The 15,987-nt window shown below is 42.5% G+C and overlaps 2 protein-coding genes across 5 annotated transcripts in view; both read left to right on the top strand.

Annotated features, from left to right (window-relative positions):
- Positions 1-11,129: 11,129 nt before the first annotated feature.
- The window catches only part of ADAT3 (adenosine deaminase tRNA specific 3), a 35,590-nt gene continuing 30,732 nt past the window's right edge, over positions 11,130-15,987 (top strand). For 2 of the 4 annotated variants that reach the window (XM_021008802.2, XM_021008798.2), the window contains exon 1: positions 13,797-13,881. The gene's annotated coding sequence lies outside the window, so the exon portion shown is untranslated. Of the gene's footprint in view, positions 11,212-13,796; positions 13,882-15,987 lie in introns of those variants that run through there. The other 2 variants (XM_021008799.2, XM_078154120.1) reach the window with 2 other exon arrangements.
- Positions 13,795-15,987, top strand: part of SCAMP4 (secretory carrier membrane protein 4) — a 79,700-nt gene continuing 77,507 nt past the window's right edge. Inside the window, 1 exon segment of the mRNA XM_078154121.1 lies at positions 13,795-13,881. The gene's annotated coding sequence lies outside the window, so the exon portion shown is untranslated.

The following is a 15,987-nucleotide window of genomic DNA, read 5'->3' as shown; positions in this document are numbered from 1 at the left end:
TATGTTGAAATATAGTTACCAAATTTTTTTTTTTGCTTTTTGATGAGGCAGTTGGCATTAAATGACTTGCCCACAATCACACAGCTAGTAAGTGTCAAGTGTCTGAGGCTAGATTTGAACTCAGGTCCTCCTGATTCCAAGGCTAGAACTCTATCCACTGTGTCACCTAGCTGCACCCCAAAATATGTTAAAAAACAAGTTCACAGACCCTTGGTTAAGGACCCCCCCACCCCAATTCAAGAAAATGGGTCAGGGCACAGCCATAACTGGGAGTTCTTATGCCTGGGATAAGTAACATAAACCACCCAGCCATTGGGCAAGTGGTCCTAAGTATGCCTTCAGTTGAGACTGGAAGAGCTGGATGGGGTTGGGGAGAAATTCAGGCTAGCTCATAGTCTGGTAGCTTCCTATTTTTACTAATTATTCTTACTTATCAGATGCTAAACTTTGTCATTTGGGTATTGCTAAAGAACTCTACATTTAGACTCTGGGGCGAAGCCCTAGTGGCCCATCCTGGTTATGGCTCCAATTTTGGGGGAGGGGATGTACGTGGTTTTGGTTTCTGGGTGATAGTTACCCTCATTCATTTAGGGAAGGGAAGGGGGAAACCATTAACATGGCACCTAGTTTGTGCCAGGCACTGTACTAAGGGTTTTACAGATATTATCTCATCTGATACATTTTAGCAAACATTTATTCAGTACCTGCTCTGGACAGGGCCATGTACTTTTCTCTGAGCAGAGAACAAAGATGAATAAGACACAGTCCACAATCTAAAAGAGACACCATCCTACAAAGAAAGATAAGACCTCAGAATCTGAAGAGGAAAAGATTTTGGTTTTTTGCTGTTTAATCGTTTCAGTCACGTCCAGCTCTTTGTGTCCCCATTTGGGGTTTTCTTGGCAAAGATACTGGACTGGTTTGCCATTTCTTTCTCCAGCTCATTTTGCTGGAAACTGAAGCAAACCAGGTTAAGTGACTTGCCCAGGATCACACAGCTTGTAAGTGTCTAAGGCCAGGTTTGAATTCAGAAACATGAGTCTTCCTGACTCTAGGCCTGACACTCTATCCACTGTACCATGTAGCTGCCCACCTGAAGTGGAAAAGAACCCAAGCATTAAATACAGACCCATTTTCTTTTTTTTATAGTATTTTATTTTTTCCAATTATATTTAAAAACAATTTTTACATTCATTTTTACAAAATTTTGAGTTCCAAAATTTTCTCCTTCCCTTCCTCCCTCCCTTTCCCTTACCTAAAATGGCAAGCAATTTGATATAGGTTATATACGTGCAATCACGTAAAACATATTTCCATATTAGTCATATTGTGAAAGAAGAAACAGAGGCTTCCATTTTCAAGAAAGAATCATCAGCTGCCTTAGGAAAAAGCCCAGGTTACTGAAAATACAGGCAGGGAGAGGGGGAAGGTCCTACTCAAGGTCACCCAAGTAGCTGATGATGGCACCAGAATTAGAATCTAGGTCCCTTGATGCCTGGCCTGGCACTGTTTTCCCCTATCTCATCCTGCCTCTCCTAACTATCATGGCAGCTCCTCATTAAAATTTAGTGAAAATGCTACATTGGCCTTTTTTTCTTCAATCAGCTGGTGTCTTTGGTGTCCAAAGGAAAATAGCGAAACATGGTCAGAGAGGAATGAAAGCTCAGTGGAGTTGTAGGTGCAAGCACATTTAGAGACTGGAAAGCATCAGTCCTACTTCTCTTGCAAAACTCAGAAGAGCCCCATTAAAAGAGGAATGCATACTGAATGTATGCATTTGTGCTTGCCTTGAAGACAGAAACAGCTGAGCTTTCAAAACACATCAGTTACATAAGCCTCAACCCTTAAAAGATTTTTGCTCTCATAGGCTGCTCTCAGAAATCTAGAGCTGGAAGGGAACCCTGACCCTTCAATCTCCCCTCAACATCAGTTTGTACCCCTCTGGAGTCCTTGCACTAAGCTCCATTCTTCATTATAAATACAGATGTGCTTTATTTGTAGATTACTAGAATATCAGAATGGTAAACAGCTTAGGGAACACTGCTTCACCCTATTTGTTTGGCAGGTGAGGAAATAGATCCTTTGAGAGGGAGGTCTGAGGTTACCAAACGAGACAGTGTCAGAGTCTAGAGATAGGGGCAGGAGCCCAGGTCTTTTGACTTAGTTTGGGCTCTCTGGGTAATGAAGAAATCTACATAAGTAATATTTCCAGGTAAACAAATCTCTCTAGTAAAATGCCCAGTTAGAAAAATTAACTACTTTGTGTGTATGTCTTTTACAAGTATATTCTTTACCTTCTTAAGCAGAGGCCACCGATTGTAATTTAGCCTTTTCTTGTTGATTTGGGAAGACCAGAGAGGTTCATCTGGCTTTTCGGATGATAGGAATGTTAAAGAAAGTCCAATAATTTTGTAGCTGGCAGGCAGGAATGTATAACAAATAATCTAAACCAGGGGCATATGGCCGTATGACTTCATCTAGCATTTTTGTTCCTTGAGTCAAGTTGATTTGCCTGCCAACCTAGAGAATCATGGGAAGCTAGAAGAAGCCTCAGAGCCTGCCTCACATGGTTCCTTAGTGGTTTTGTTTATGTAAGGTCCTTAAAAAGAGCTGGGGGAACACAGACTGACATTTAAGGATTTGATAGAAGTTAAAAGTTTTCTAACCCCAAGTCAGGTAGTGGGCTGGGACCAAGGACTTTGAAGTAAGAGGAGAAGCAAGTCAAAACAGCAGAATTAATCCTAGCCTAAGGGTTCTGGCTGGGTGTGGCTGTCATGATGTTAGCCTTCCCTTGCCAGGGGAAGCTGAGTACTTGCTTCACTCCAGCAATTGGTAGCAGAGAAAAGTATGTTTCAAGAAGAGGCTGAAACAGTTGAAGACTAGCAGATGCTAACAGAGAGTGGTCCAGCAAATAAATACATCAGTTAGAAACTAGTAAAAACTGCCACAGAGATGATGGCAGAGAGGCACTGGTTAGCAGAGAAAAGGGATGAAGAGATGCAACTCCCAGCAAATAGCAACAGAGGACAGAGCAGTGATGTTGCCTTAGCCATATCTATGCCCTGGCCACAAATGTCCCTATATGTGTGCCTTCCATATGCATTCCCTGTATAGATCTCCTTCAACTTTATTCCTGGTCACATGTACCCCTCCATGTATGTCCCCTTGTCATGTATGTACTGTTACATGTGCATTCCATGCTCCCCCATGATGGCTTAGCCACCTGTGGCAGAGTGTACCCCTGTGAGTCGAAAGGAAATATTTTCTTGTTATCTAATTTGCTACACTATTTGACTAAATGTCTTTTGCTTTAAATCGTGTCTTTTCTGTTTGGTTTATTAAGAGAAAACATCACTGGGGCTTGTGAACTATGGTTGTATACAGATACTGACCCATATCCACAAAGTGCCTTAAACCTGGCAGAACTTTCTATGGGGAAGTGAAACACATGTCATTGGCCTAGATGCAACATATCATCGATTTAGTAACTACTTATTAAGTATCAATTAAGCACAAAACCTTGGCATAAGGCTGAGGACACAAAAATTCAACATCACAAAGCCTTCCCTAAATGCACTTAAACCTAGTATAAGAGAGTCATCACATATAATGTGGGAAAAGGCAGAATATGGTAGAGGCAAACCGGAAATCTAGACAAAATAGGAAAATGCGACGATCGATGCATTACTTTCAGCTGGAGGATACGGGAAGGCTTCATGGAGGAGGTGATGGAAACTGAGCTGAACCTTGAAGGACAAGGAGGAGGAGGAGGACAAGAAAGCTAGAATTACGTAGAGGGCATGTTCCAGACATGAAGTGGACTTTGGATCCCTAGTGCACAACACAGTGCCTAGCACATAGTAGGTGCTTAATAAATATTCCCAAATTGCTTAGATAATGCCTTGATTTCTCTCCACTTTCTTTTGACTCATCAGGATTTGCAATATCTCAATGATTGTTGACTCCCAGCTTCCCCGCAACTAATGAATCGCCAAGTTTTGTTGGTTCTCAGTCCACAATGTCTATCACATCCATTCCCTTCTCTCTACTTAAATAATTTCTGCCGAGACGACTGCGGTCGCTTCCTAATTGTTCTCCTTGCTTTCATCCTTCCTTCTCCAATACATCCCCCCACAGGAGTCAGATTGACATTTGTCAGTCAGTCAATATGCATTTACTAAGAATCCACCATGTGCCAGGCACTGTGCTAAGAGCTAGTGATAGAGACAAAAGACAGAGCAGTGTTTTGCCTCCAAAGAGCTCACAGCCTAATGGAAGAGACAACAAGCAAATCAATGTATATACTAGGTAAATGGGAAATAATTAAGAGGGAAGAGCTAGATTTAAGAGAGGTTGGGAAAGGCTTCCTGTTGAGACTTGAAGGAAGACAGAGAAGGCAGGAGGTAGAGTGAAGAGGAAGAACATGCCAGGCTTGGGGCTGAGCCAGGGGAAATGCCCAGAACCAAGAGGTGGAGCGTCTTGTTTTTGGAGTAGCCAGGAGGCCAGCGTTACTGGGTTGAGGAGTACCTGTTGGGGAGTAAGATGTAAGAAGACTGGAAAGGTGGGAGGAGGTTAGGTTATGAAGAGCTTTAAATGCCAACTAGAGCATTTTGTATCTGATTCTGGAGGCAATAGGGAGCCACTACAGTTTAGTAAGTGGAGGGGGTGACGTGATCAGGCTATTTCAATAAATAGTCCAGGACTGAGGTGATGAGAGTCTGCATTAGAAAGGTGACAGTATCAGAGGAAGGAAAGGGGACATATTCAAGAGATGTTGCAAAGAGGGAATCGAAAGGCCTTGGCGACAGCTTGGATATTGGAGGGCGGTGGCAGGGTGAGAGAGAGTAGACAGGTCAGGATGACTTCTAGGTTGTGAGCCTGAGGGATGAGAGGATGGCATGACCTTCTGTGGTAATAGGGAAGATAGGAGGGAGGGGAGGTTTAGGGGAAAAGATAATGAGTTCAGTTTGAGAGTGCTGAGTTTGAGATATCTACTAGACATCCAGTTTGAGATGTCTGAAAGACAATTGGAGATGCAAGACTGGAGGGAAGGATAAGTAGATTTGAGAGTCATCAGCACAGAGATGGTAATTAAGTCCCTGAGAGTTGATGAGACCACCAAGTGGAATAGTAGAGAGGGAAAAGAGAAGAGGGCATGATCTGGATAAAGATCCAGCAAAGGAGTGTTCTGATACATAGGAGGACAGCAAGAAGAGAGGGGGTCCCTGAAAAGAGAGAGAGAGAAGAGAGTATCAAGGAGAAGAGGGTGATCCACAGTGTGAGGATTGAGAAAAGGTCACTATGTTTGGCAACTAAGAGATCACTGGTAACTTTAGAAAGAATAGTAAGTTAGGGAGAGGAGGAAAAAGTGGAAGCATCTAGTGCAGATAGCCTTCTCAAAGAGTTGAGCCACAAAGGGCAGAAGAGACATAGGATAATGATTAGCTGGGATGGCAGGATCAAGGGAAGTTTTTTTTGAGGATAGGAGAGAAACTCACTGTAAAAATTTTCCCCCCAGTTTCCTGCTTTCCTTCTAATCTTGGCTTCATTGGTTAGAAGGAAAGCAAGGAAATTGGGGGAAAAAAAGTTGTGGCAAGTTTCTCTGATAAAGGCCTCATTTCTCAACTATATAGAGAGCTGAGTTGAATTTATAAGAATACAAGTCATTCCTCCATTGAGTAATGATCAAAGGATATGAACAAGGAGTTTACAGAAGAAGAAATCAAAGCTTCTATAATCATATGAAAAAATGCTCCAAATAACTACTAATTACAGAAATGTAAATTAAAACAACTCTGAGGTACCACCTCATACCTAGCAGATGGGCTAATATGACAGAAAAGGAAAACGACAAATGTTGGAGGGAATGTAGGAAAACTGGCACACTAATGCACTACTGGTGGAGCTGTGAACTCCTCCAACCATTCTAGTGAGTGGAACTATGCGGAAAAGGCTATAAAACTGCACACCCTCTGACCTAGCAATAGCACTACTAGGTCTGTATCCCAAAGAGATAGAAATAAAATAAAATAGAAATGAAAAGGACCTCTATTTACAAAAATATTTATAGCAGCTCTTTTTGTGGTGGAAAAGAATTGGATATCAGGGGTATGCCCATCAGTTGGGGAATGGCTGAACAAGTTGTGGTATTGTTCTTCATTCTAGAAGAGGACCCATGACATCATGAGGGTGATATCTCGACTTGTGAGTGAATTGGGTTTAAGTGAGTCAGAGCTTTGAAAAGACATCAGCCTCACTCTCTCCTCCAGAGTAGTAGGAGTCAAGTGGCAGGACAAAAGTCAAGACTGGCATTAACTGTCCAAATAATCATATTTGCAAATCATGTTAACTTACAACCACCCAAAGAGAGAGAAAATCAGTTTCCCTTAGGTATATTTCATTATCATAAATAGTCACAAATTAAAGGAAGATTCCAGTGAAAGGACTACAAAACACTTTTTTCTTCTGCTTTCTGGACAAAATTCACTAACAACAAATTTTAATGCTACTTTTATTAACCTTATATGCTGAGTTAGAATCTGGCTCAACCTCTTACATTTCATGTTCTTGATTTTAGGAGCGCTTCTATTTAGATTTGAATTTTTGTTTAATAAAATGCTTTGATTGCTAATAAAGAACTAAATAAAAAAAGATATTCAAATTTTTGAAAAGGTTAAGAACATTTCCAAATCTGGAAGAAAAACTTCTTTTGGAACAGTACATACCTGCAATATTTTGTTTTTCACTTGCAGAAAATGAGAAATAGGCTGACAGTCAAGGCGCCTAAGTGGTTCAATGGGACTAAAATCAGGAAGATCTGAATTCAAATCAAGCCTCTGATATTTACTAGCTGGGTGACCCTGGATAAATCACTTAATTACCATTTGCCTCAGTTTCCTCAATTGTAAAATAGCGTTAATGAGAGCGCCTATTTCCCAGGGTAGTTGTGTGGATAAAATGAGATAATATTTGTGAAGTGCTTAGCATAGTAATTGGTACATAATAGGCCAATTTCCTTCCTTCCTACCATAATAGGCTATTTGCTTCCTCCCTACTAAGTGAAATATCCAGTATAAAGAAAAAGCTTGCAATTGGTCAAGATAACCACATGGGGTCTCTTTTTAGGAAACAATAAGCTGAGATTCTAATTGTAATTTTTGAAGTCATGTCACTGAATTATTCAAATGATTGTAGAGGAAAACTACAAAGTTATGGAGAAAATATTATTGTTTAATAGAAGTAGCACACAATGTATTAGTGAAACAAAAATGTCTAATTCCAAATTTGCTACCATCACTAATTTTGGGTGACAATAAATAATATTTTGTGTATATTATATATATTTATGTAAATAATATTTTATATTTCTCCCCCACAAAATAGTTCAAAAGGTGGCAAAAATGTCACAATTTAAGGTGTAATTCACACTTGTTTCTCTCTCTCTCTCTCTCTCCATTCACACACACACACCAACACACACACACACAACTTGTGGTATATGATTGTAATGGAATACTATTGTGCTACAAGAAATGACAAGCTGGATGCATTTAGAAAAATCTTGACTTACATGAGCTGATGTAAAGTGAAGTGAGCAGAACCAGGAGAACATTGTACACAGTAACAGCAATATTGTACAATGACCAACTATGAATGACTTAGCTATTCTTTTTTTTTTTTTAATGAGGCAATTGGGGTTAAGTGACTTGCCCAGAGTCACACAGCTAAGTAAGTATCAAGTGTCTGGTCTGAGACTGGATTTGAACTCAGGTCCTCCTGACTCCAGGGCCAGTGCTCTTCACCACCTAGCTGCCCCATGACTTAGCTATTCTAAGCAATACAATGATCCAAGACAATTCCAAAGGATTCGTGACGAAAAATGCTATCCACTTCCAGAGAAAGATCTCATCGAGTCTCAATGCAGATCGAAGTATGCTTTAAAAAAAAAAGCTATCTTTCCTGGGTTTTTTTGTTCTGTGTTTTCTTTCACAACATAACTAATATGGAAATATGCTTTGCATGACTGCACACGTATAACCTATATCAAATTGCTTGCCTTCTCAATGAGGGGAGAAGGGAAAGAGGGAAGCAGAGAATTTGGAACTCAAAATTTTAGAAAAAGAATGTTAAAAAATTTTACATGTAATTGGAAAAAAATAAAACATTTTTTAAAAAGAAGATAATTGACAGAGTGGGGATGTCACAGGGGGCAATCTGTTGGAGGAGATAGGATGGAATGGGTTAGCTTGTGAAGGTAGAATGGTTTCCTTGGTCTCCGCCATCTTTTTTGGCTACCTCTTCACGTGTAATGGTTTTTTCCTGCCTTCTTAATTGGTGGGAGAGGGAGAGGAAAGAGGGAGAGCGCTCTGAACTGAAAATAAAATTGAATTAAGAAAAAAGCCAAACGAGTTTATGTTTGATCTCAGAGGCAACAGAGTCATTGGAGTTTATTGAGTAAGAGAATGAAATAGTCAAGATCTAAGGAAAATGACTTCAGCAGCTGAGTGGAGAATAAATTGAAATTTAAAGAGACTTGAGGCAGGGAGACCAATAAAGAAGCTGTTTTCATAGCCTAGGCTTTTTGTTCAGTTCTTTTCAAAACCGTCTGCCTCTTCATGGCGCCATTTGGGGTTTTCTTGACAAAAACACCGGGGCGGTTTGCCATTTCCTTCTCCAGCTCATTTTATGGATGAGGAAACAGAGGCAAAGGGGGTGAAGTAATTTGTCCAGGGTCACTCAGCTGGGAAGTGTCTGAGGCCACATTTGAACTCAGGAAGAGGAGTCTTCCCGACTCCAGGCCCCAGGCACTTTATGCAGTATGGCGCCACCTAGCGGCCCTAGCCTAGGCCAGAGGTGGTAAACTAAGATGCTGGCTACCTGGCCCCAGAGAGTAGAACTTCAGTAGGAGTAGATGGTTGGAATGACAAAGAAGCAAATTTAAGTTCCACCTAAAGAAAAATCTAACAATTATAGTTATGCACAATTGGTTCTGCTTAACCATTTTTCTTCCTTACAAGGGAAGGTTCCATTCCAGGGACAAGGGGTGTGCAAGCAGGTGGGGGTATATTCAGAAATATGTAAAAATAAAATACATCAATATCAACAAAACTTACTTTCAAAACAAAACAAAAACAATGATAGCTATCCAGAAGTGAAATGGGTTTCCTTGGGAGCTGGTGACTTTCACATTACAGGTGGTCTTCAAACAGAGGCTGGGGATGCCACTTTTCAGGGATGCTGTAGAGGCCCAGGTAGATGTGCTCTCTGAGAATTCTTCCAGCTTTAAGGTTCTGTGAAGTTATAGGGAGGTTGATTTAGTTTCATACAAGGAATGTCTTCTTACCAATCAGAAATGTTTCCCCTTCCTGAAATCTCTTCATCCTTATGTTTCATTGAGGAGAAGCAGAAAGACATAATTGGGCCTTGAAGTCAGGAGGATCTGGGTTCAGGTCCTGCCCCTGACACACACTGGTTGTGTGGTTCTGGGCAAGTCACTTAATCTCTTAGTAAGACTTTTTAAGTTTTGGTGAAAGTGCTGAGCTACATTGGTAGAGTGAGTTTCCCATACTGAGAAACCACACAGGTCCTATCAACATTCCTGTGCTTTGGACTTACTTAGGATCTCACAGAGTTGAAAAGGATGTTAGAAGTCTCCTAGTCCAATCCCTTCATTTAATTTTTTTTCCAGTCAAATTTTTTGTCCTTGGGAAAGTTATTCCAAATAATGTGATTTTAAATAAGTGAATATTTTTCCCCCATGAACTTTACTGAATATAGTATTAGATTTTTATGAATACAAACTACAAATAACTTGAAAATACTTTACTCAAACTACGATTAAACTCACTTGTAAACTATTTAAATATTAATTACAAAACCTATCCTGCTATGGAGCATTTTCTTCAGCTCTAAATATAACCTCATCCATGTGTGACCAAGAAAATTCAATTCAATTCAGTTCAATAAACATTTATTAAAACTACGTACTACATGCCAGGCACTAAAATAAACATGAAACTAGCAGTTTAGAGAACCATTTGCAATCTGACCTGGATGTAGTGTCAGAAAAATCCCCTTTTGTACATCGTTGTTGGCAATACTTTACCTATTTCATTCATCTGTAGTTAAGAATTTCTGCAAAAAGAATTTTTTTCCCCATTTCTAAAATGCTTATTGTGAAGATCAGGCTAATTAAAATTTTTTACAAGTTTCAAAAGTGTCAAGCAAGAAAAACTGTGGTACAATTTTTAGCTACATGACCCTCTCCCCAAAGTTTGTGGCCTTGATGACTTCATTCATTTCATCCATGCAGCTATGCAAAGCAGCATCTTTCTCTATGGGAAGCTAGGTGGCGCCATAGTGCATAGAGCGCTGGGCCTCCAGGCACTTAATAGTAGGCGCTTAATGTTTATTGACTGACTCAGGCCCCCAGTTACTTGAGCTACCTCTAAGGCTAGCTCATCTCTGCTTTGTGTACCTTGTACATCTCTTATTCATGTGTTGTCCCTCCGTGACATTAGAATGTAAGCTCCTTGAAGGCATGCGCTGGGGTTTTGTGGGTTTGTTTTTTGTTTTTACTTTTTCTTGTATCTCCAGAGCTTCGGATAAGCGCCTGGAACATGAATAAATGCTTGCTGACTAATAATTCATAATAACAAAAATAAGAATAACAATAATAATAACTAGCTCCTAGCACATATGGTCTTGGAAAAAAGTGGCCCCTTCATGAACGAGCGTTGAATGGAACGGAACTGGATGCCTTAATAGGTAGTAAACTCCCCATCACTGGAGGTGTTCAAACGCAGGATAGATGACTTTTCGCAGCAGGAAGAGTGGAACGGACACGTCCAGCGTGCAGGACACCACGGCGAGGAAGGTCGCCACGCACTACAGGGACTCCACCCCACCAACCTCCTCTCCCTCACCAACCCCGTGACAGCCTTCCAGGAAGCCACGCCCCCATCACGAGAGCAGAGGGCCACCCGAGGGGGCGGGGATTCGGATGGGGCGCGCTAGGGTTCCTGGGGGTTGTAGTCCAGCTCGGCCACTTCTGTAGTCTGTGTCTGGTCCTGCGGAACTACGACTTCCGTCGTGCCCCGCGGCCTCGGAGAAGAGAGCTGGTTGGGGGGAGGAGAAAGAGAGGAGGCTGCCGGTGAGCGTTCAGCCTGTTGCTAAGCCTTGAACGAACCTCCGGGCTCGGACTGCTTTCAGGTAAGGTCGAGGAAAACATCTCTCCGGCGGGCGGTAGCGGGGCGTAGATTCCCTGTGGTCTCGAGGCTGGGCTCCGGGAACACGGGTCACGCCACCCTCTTCCTCCAACGCGGCCCCTGCTTGGGCCTGGGCCTGGGTCCCGGCCTGGAGGGTCCTGGGGAGGGGCTAAGGGAGGAGGAGAGGGGAAAAAGGAGAGGGAGAGGGAGAAGGAGGAAGGAAGGAAGGAAGGGGAGGATCAGAGATGGAGAGGAAGAAGGGGAGGGAAAGAAAAAAGAAAGTGAGGAGAGAAAAAGGGAGGAGAAGGGAGGGGAGGGGGAAAGAGAGGGATGGGGGAGGGGATAGAAAGCGTGAAGCGCCTTCTGGAAGGCAGGTTGGCCCGCGGGGCACACACGTGGTTGGGGGGCTGGGCTCACTGGGGGATTCTTCCTTGTTGAGAGGAAGGCGCTCTCCCTGGGGAGCCACCTGAGGAAGCATCTGGGGGGGACATTGTATTTTCTTTCCTTGTGTCTCCCTTCTCTGTCTCTGAAAAATCTCTTTCTTCCGTGGCTGAGCCCTTCCTTTTCCCCACTTTAATCATATCCAACCAACTCCCCCAATGACAGCTGCATGTAAGCTACTCTCGTGTAGGAATTTCTGTTCAGGTACTGGTTGGACTAAATTATTTTTGAGAAGCACCTTCGTACTCCGAGATGCTCTTATCTCCTGTGGGAGGCATGAATGAGTGAAAGGAAAGACATTTACAAAGCTTGTTACATGGCTAGACAATCAGTCAAGCCTGTACGTGCTAAGCTTACATTCTAATGGTAGAGGTTGTTCAGTTGTTTCGGTCTCTTTGTGACCCCGTTTGGGGTTTTCTTGGCAGAGATACTAGAGTGGTTTGCCATTTCCTTCTCTGTCTCATTTTACAGATGAGGAAACTGAGGCAAACAGGGTGAAATGATTTGGCCAGGGTCACACACCTAATATGCATCTGAGGTCAGATTTGAATTCAGGTGTTCCTGACTCCAGGGCCTGCCCTCTGTGCACTCTACCTGCTCCACGGTAGAGATAGCACGTGTATTAGATAGACAGTTGTTTTTATCGAAGTAGGCCATTTTGCAGGTGGTCTATGTAAAGTGATTTTTAAGTAATTTGAATTTACCAGCAGGCAGTGGGAATGAGAGGGAGGAAGGGGGTCTAGCCCTCTTACCCAGAGGTCTCAAGCCAAGCCCCTGCAGTAACTGTGGTCTCTCCTGTGTAGGTTCTTTTGCTTTCACTTGGAGGGTTTTTTAAGTTTTTTTTCTTTTTTGGCGGGGTTGGTGAGAGGCCACAGAGCACCAAGTGGGGTATGGGGGGCAGGGGGAGACCCAGTACTATGCAGTAAAGTTAATGTAGACTTTTTTTTTTGGAATGCAGAATTTTTTACTTAAAAGCCAAATTGTGTAATGCAAATTTAGGTAAATTGGGTGCTAAACATACAAAGTTCTGGAGAGGTTGAGGACACATAAAAGATTATGAATCGCTGGCCTAGAGGAAGGACTCCAAGACGTTGGGTAGATCTGCTCTGGGAGCTTGTGGGCAGGAATCCCAGGATGGCTAGGTGTGTGTGGATGGTTTGTGTGTGTGTGTATCATTCTCACCTCCATCCTCCCTATTCCCCCATTAACTGTAGGCTTTATGAGGGCAGGGCCTGGGACTTTACTTTGTCTCTCCTTCTGCGAAGTACTCACTGTAGTGTATTTGCTTAATTGGTGTTTGTCAAGTAAGGTAGAGTTAACAACAGTGAAATAGAACCTTTCATTTGCATCAGTAGGTAGTGAGTTCCCTGTCACTGGTGATTTTCCTGTGGAGGCTGAATGATTGCTTCTGCTCCATGGTTGTAGAGGGCATTTCTGCTGTGGAGTGGGAGGTAGGACCATTGGCACTTGAAAGCACATCTAGGCCCAGCCCCTCATTTACAGAAGAAAAACAGGCCCCTGGAGGTTAAGGAACTTGCCTGCCTTTAGGTTACTCAGGTAGTTAAAGTCCTAGAGATGGAATTTGAACTTGAGACATCTGATTTCCAAGGCAGTGATCTTAACCCCTGTACCATTTAAGCTGGAAGAGACTTTAAGTTACTAGGTTAACCTCTTTATTTAAATGAGGCCCAGGGTGGCTAAGTTAATTTGCCTGCACTCACACAGGCTCTAAGTGGCCACACCAGGACTCCTGCCCTCTCTTTCCACTGTATGGCTGCCTCAAACGAAATGACTTGCCCACAGCTTCACTCCCCTCATATCTGAGTTTCCAACCAGTGATTAGGGTTGCAGGTTGATGAAATTAAGCAAAACTAAGTAGCCTGCATGGTATGAGGCCATCTAGTTTCAAAAGTGACAGCACCAGAGCCAGCTGGAAAATCCAGGAGCATGGAAATATACAGATGTGGGTGTGCAGTGACAGCTCTGCTGGTGAGCAGGGGAATTGGTGCAGTGGGCAGGTTAGTGAGGTGGTGACAGACACAAGTAGCTGGGTCAGTAGGCGGTTTTCTAACCAAGTTTGACCTAATTAGAACACATGTTTAGGGTGTTAAGTTTGACTGTATTCTTCTGACTTGTCTCCCTCTAGGACTGCAGTTGTGTTCCTAGTTAGTATATTGGCCAGTGTACCCCTGACACAGGACATACAGGGGGACTTTGCTTCCACCACCGGAAGGTGAGTTTTCTCAGGCAGTGTGGCTTGATGGAAAGTCAGAACTGGGAGTTAAATGGGGGTTCTTTAGACTATTCACTGGGGGGCCGAGAGGAGGGAGCAAAGCCAAGTGCAGAGGATATTTATCAGAACAAAGATGCCAGTTACATTCACCTGGGAGCCTGAAAGGGGAGCACCGCACTTCTTCAACTTATTTGTAAGAAACAGATGAGACCGCCAGTGGGTCTCTCATGTTTGTTTATTTTTTTTTAACTTGGGGGAAGACATTAACATTCTGCTAGAGACAAACAAGGGTGTTTTTGTGTTTTGAGTTGGAGACAGTGGCTGCTTTCATGGAGCCTAGGCCCGATTTTGTGTACCAGGGGAATCATGTGATAGGGAATAGATGGTATTCCATCTTCTTCTATCAGCTAGAGAGAAACTTGGATTTCAGACCAAGCCCTGTACCCTGCACAAGTAGCAATAGCTAATTTGATCGTTTCTATAGCTGTAGAGGCAGTGTGGAATAGTTGGGGAGAGGGCTGGAGTGACATTTAGCAGTCTGCTCCTTGGATGCCGTAAGAGGACTAGAAGTTACAGACTCACTGTCTTGGCAGAGGTATTCCTGCACTGAAAAAAGAAATCAGAAAAAAATACTGTAAATGATATAGATTATAGAGATCAAAATATAGTATAACAATAGCTAACATTTATGTTATGCTTTAAGGCTTGCAAAGTGCTTTGCATATTTTATCATATTTGATCCCTATGACCACCCTGCTGTTGTTATCCCCATTTTATTTATTTATTTTGCTTTTTGGCTAGGCGGTGGGGTTAAGTGACTTACCCAGGGTCACACAGCTAGTAAGTGTTATGTATCTGAGGCCACATTTGAACTCAGATTCTCCTGACTCCAAGGCTGGAGCACTATCCGCTGTGCTACCTAGCTACCCCTGTTATCCCCATTTTACAGATTCAGAAACTGAGGCAAGTGAAGACCTGAGATGGGATTCAAACTTGAGTCTTTCTGACTCAAGTCCAGCCTCCTGTCCACTTTGCCTCCTAGCCACCTGGAGTGAATAAATCAGTCATGCCTTTCTAGCATTTCCAGTAGCTTGCCGAGTATGGAAGTGATTCACCACAGTGTGAGGGTTTTCAGTCTGGAACTAGGCATTACAACAAGGACTTTGCAGACGTATTGGTGAGGGGAGAATCAGAAGCACTTAACTGAGTTCGTCTCTTAATTTCTAACATCTTTCCAAGTAGTTAGAGGCAGTAGAAACGTTCTTCATTTCTAACACCAATTGAGAGGGGTAGATTTTGACTTAATATCTTCCTAACAAATAAGACCTCTGTAACAGAATGAACCAGTTTGTTAGATGTGGAGAGGTGTTGAAGTGCTGAAGCTGAATGTTGGCCTAGTCATATAACCTTTGCAGGCCTTGATTTTCTCGTCTCTTAAATGAAAGGGTTAGATGATACGATCTCTAGGCTCCTCGCCGGCTCCCAAACTGTGATCCTTCTAAGTTCTTTTTGCTGAGGTTTTTTTTTCTTTTTGAAAAATCTTAATATTTTTATTTACACTCTTTTTTTTTTGAGGCAGCTGGTGGGTAGCTCTGAGGAGAGAGCAGTGGGCCTGGAGTTAGGAAGACTTAAGTTTAAATCCAGCCTCAGTCACTTATTAACTGTGTGACCCTTACCTACTACCTTCCTTCCTAGTCTATAAAACCAAACTGAAAAGTCCCCCCTCTTAGCCTGTCAAGTCACTGAGATTGTTTTCCCTTATTAACTTGGGTTTTTTCCCCTCTATTAATGCTTTCTATTTATCCTGTCCATAGCTTGCTTTGTTTTTATTTGTTTTCATGTTGGGTACCCCCTTTCCTTTTTAGATTATAAGCTCCTTGAGAGCAAGGACTGCCTTTTGCCTCTTTGCATTCTCAGCACTGTGCACAGTGCATGGCACATAGTAGGTGCTTAATTAAAATTCATTGAATTCGACCTCACATAGCACCTTGCCAGTCTAATGCACTTATCATATAGTGTCATGTCTTCTAGCTCTCTGTGAGAGACAGCATGGTATAGTGGATGGAGTTGGGGTCTGGGTCAGCAAGACCTGGGTTTAAGTCCTAC

Source organism: Phascolarctos cinereus, unplaced genomic scaffold, assembly GCF_003287225.1.
Source record: "Phascolarctos cinereus isolate Bilbo 61053 unplaced genomic scaffold, phaCin_HiC Scaffold_4;HRSCAF=312, whole genome shotgun sequence".
NCBI classification, from domain to species: Eukaryota; Metazoa; Chordata; class Mammalia; order Diprotodontia; family Phascolarctidae; genus Phascolarctos; species Phascolarctos cinereus.
This window is presented reverse-complemented; position numbering and strand designations above follow the sequence as displayed.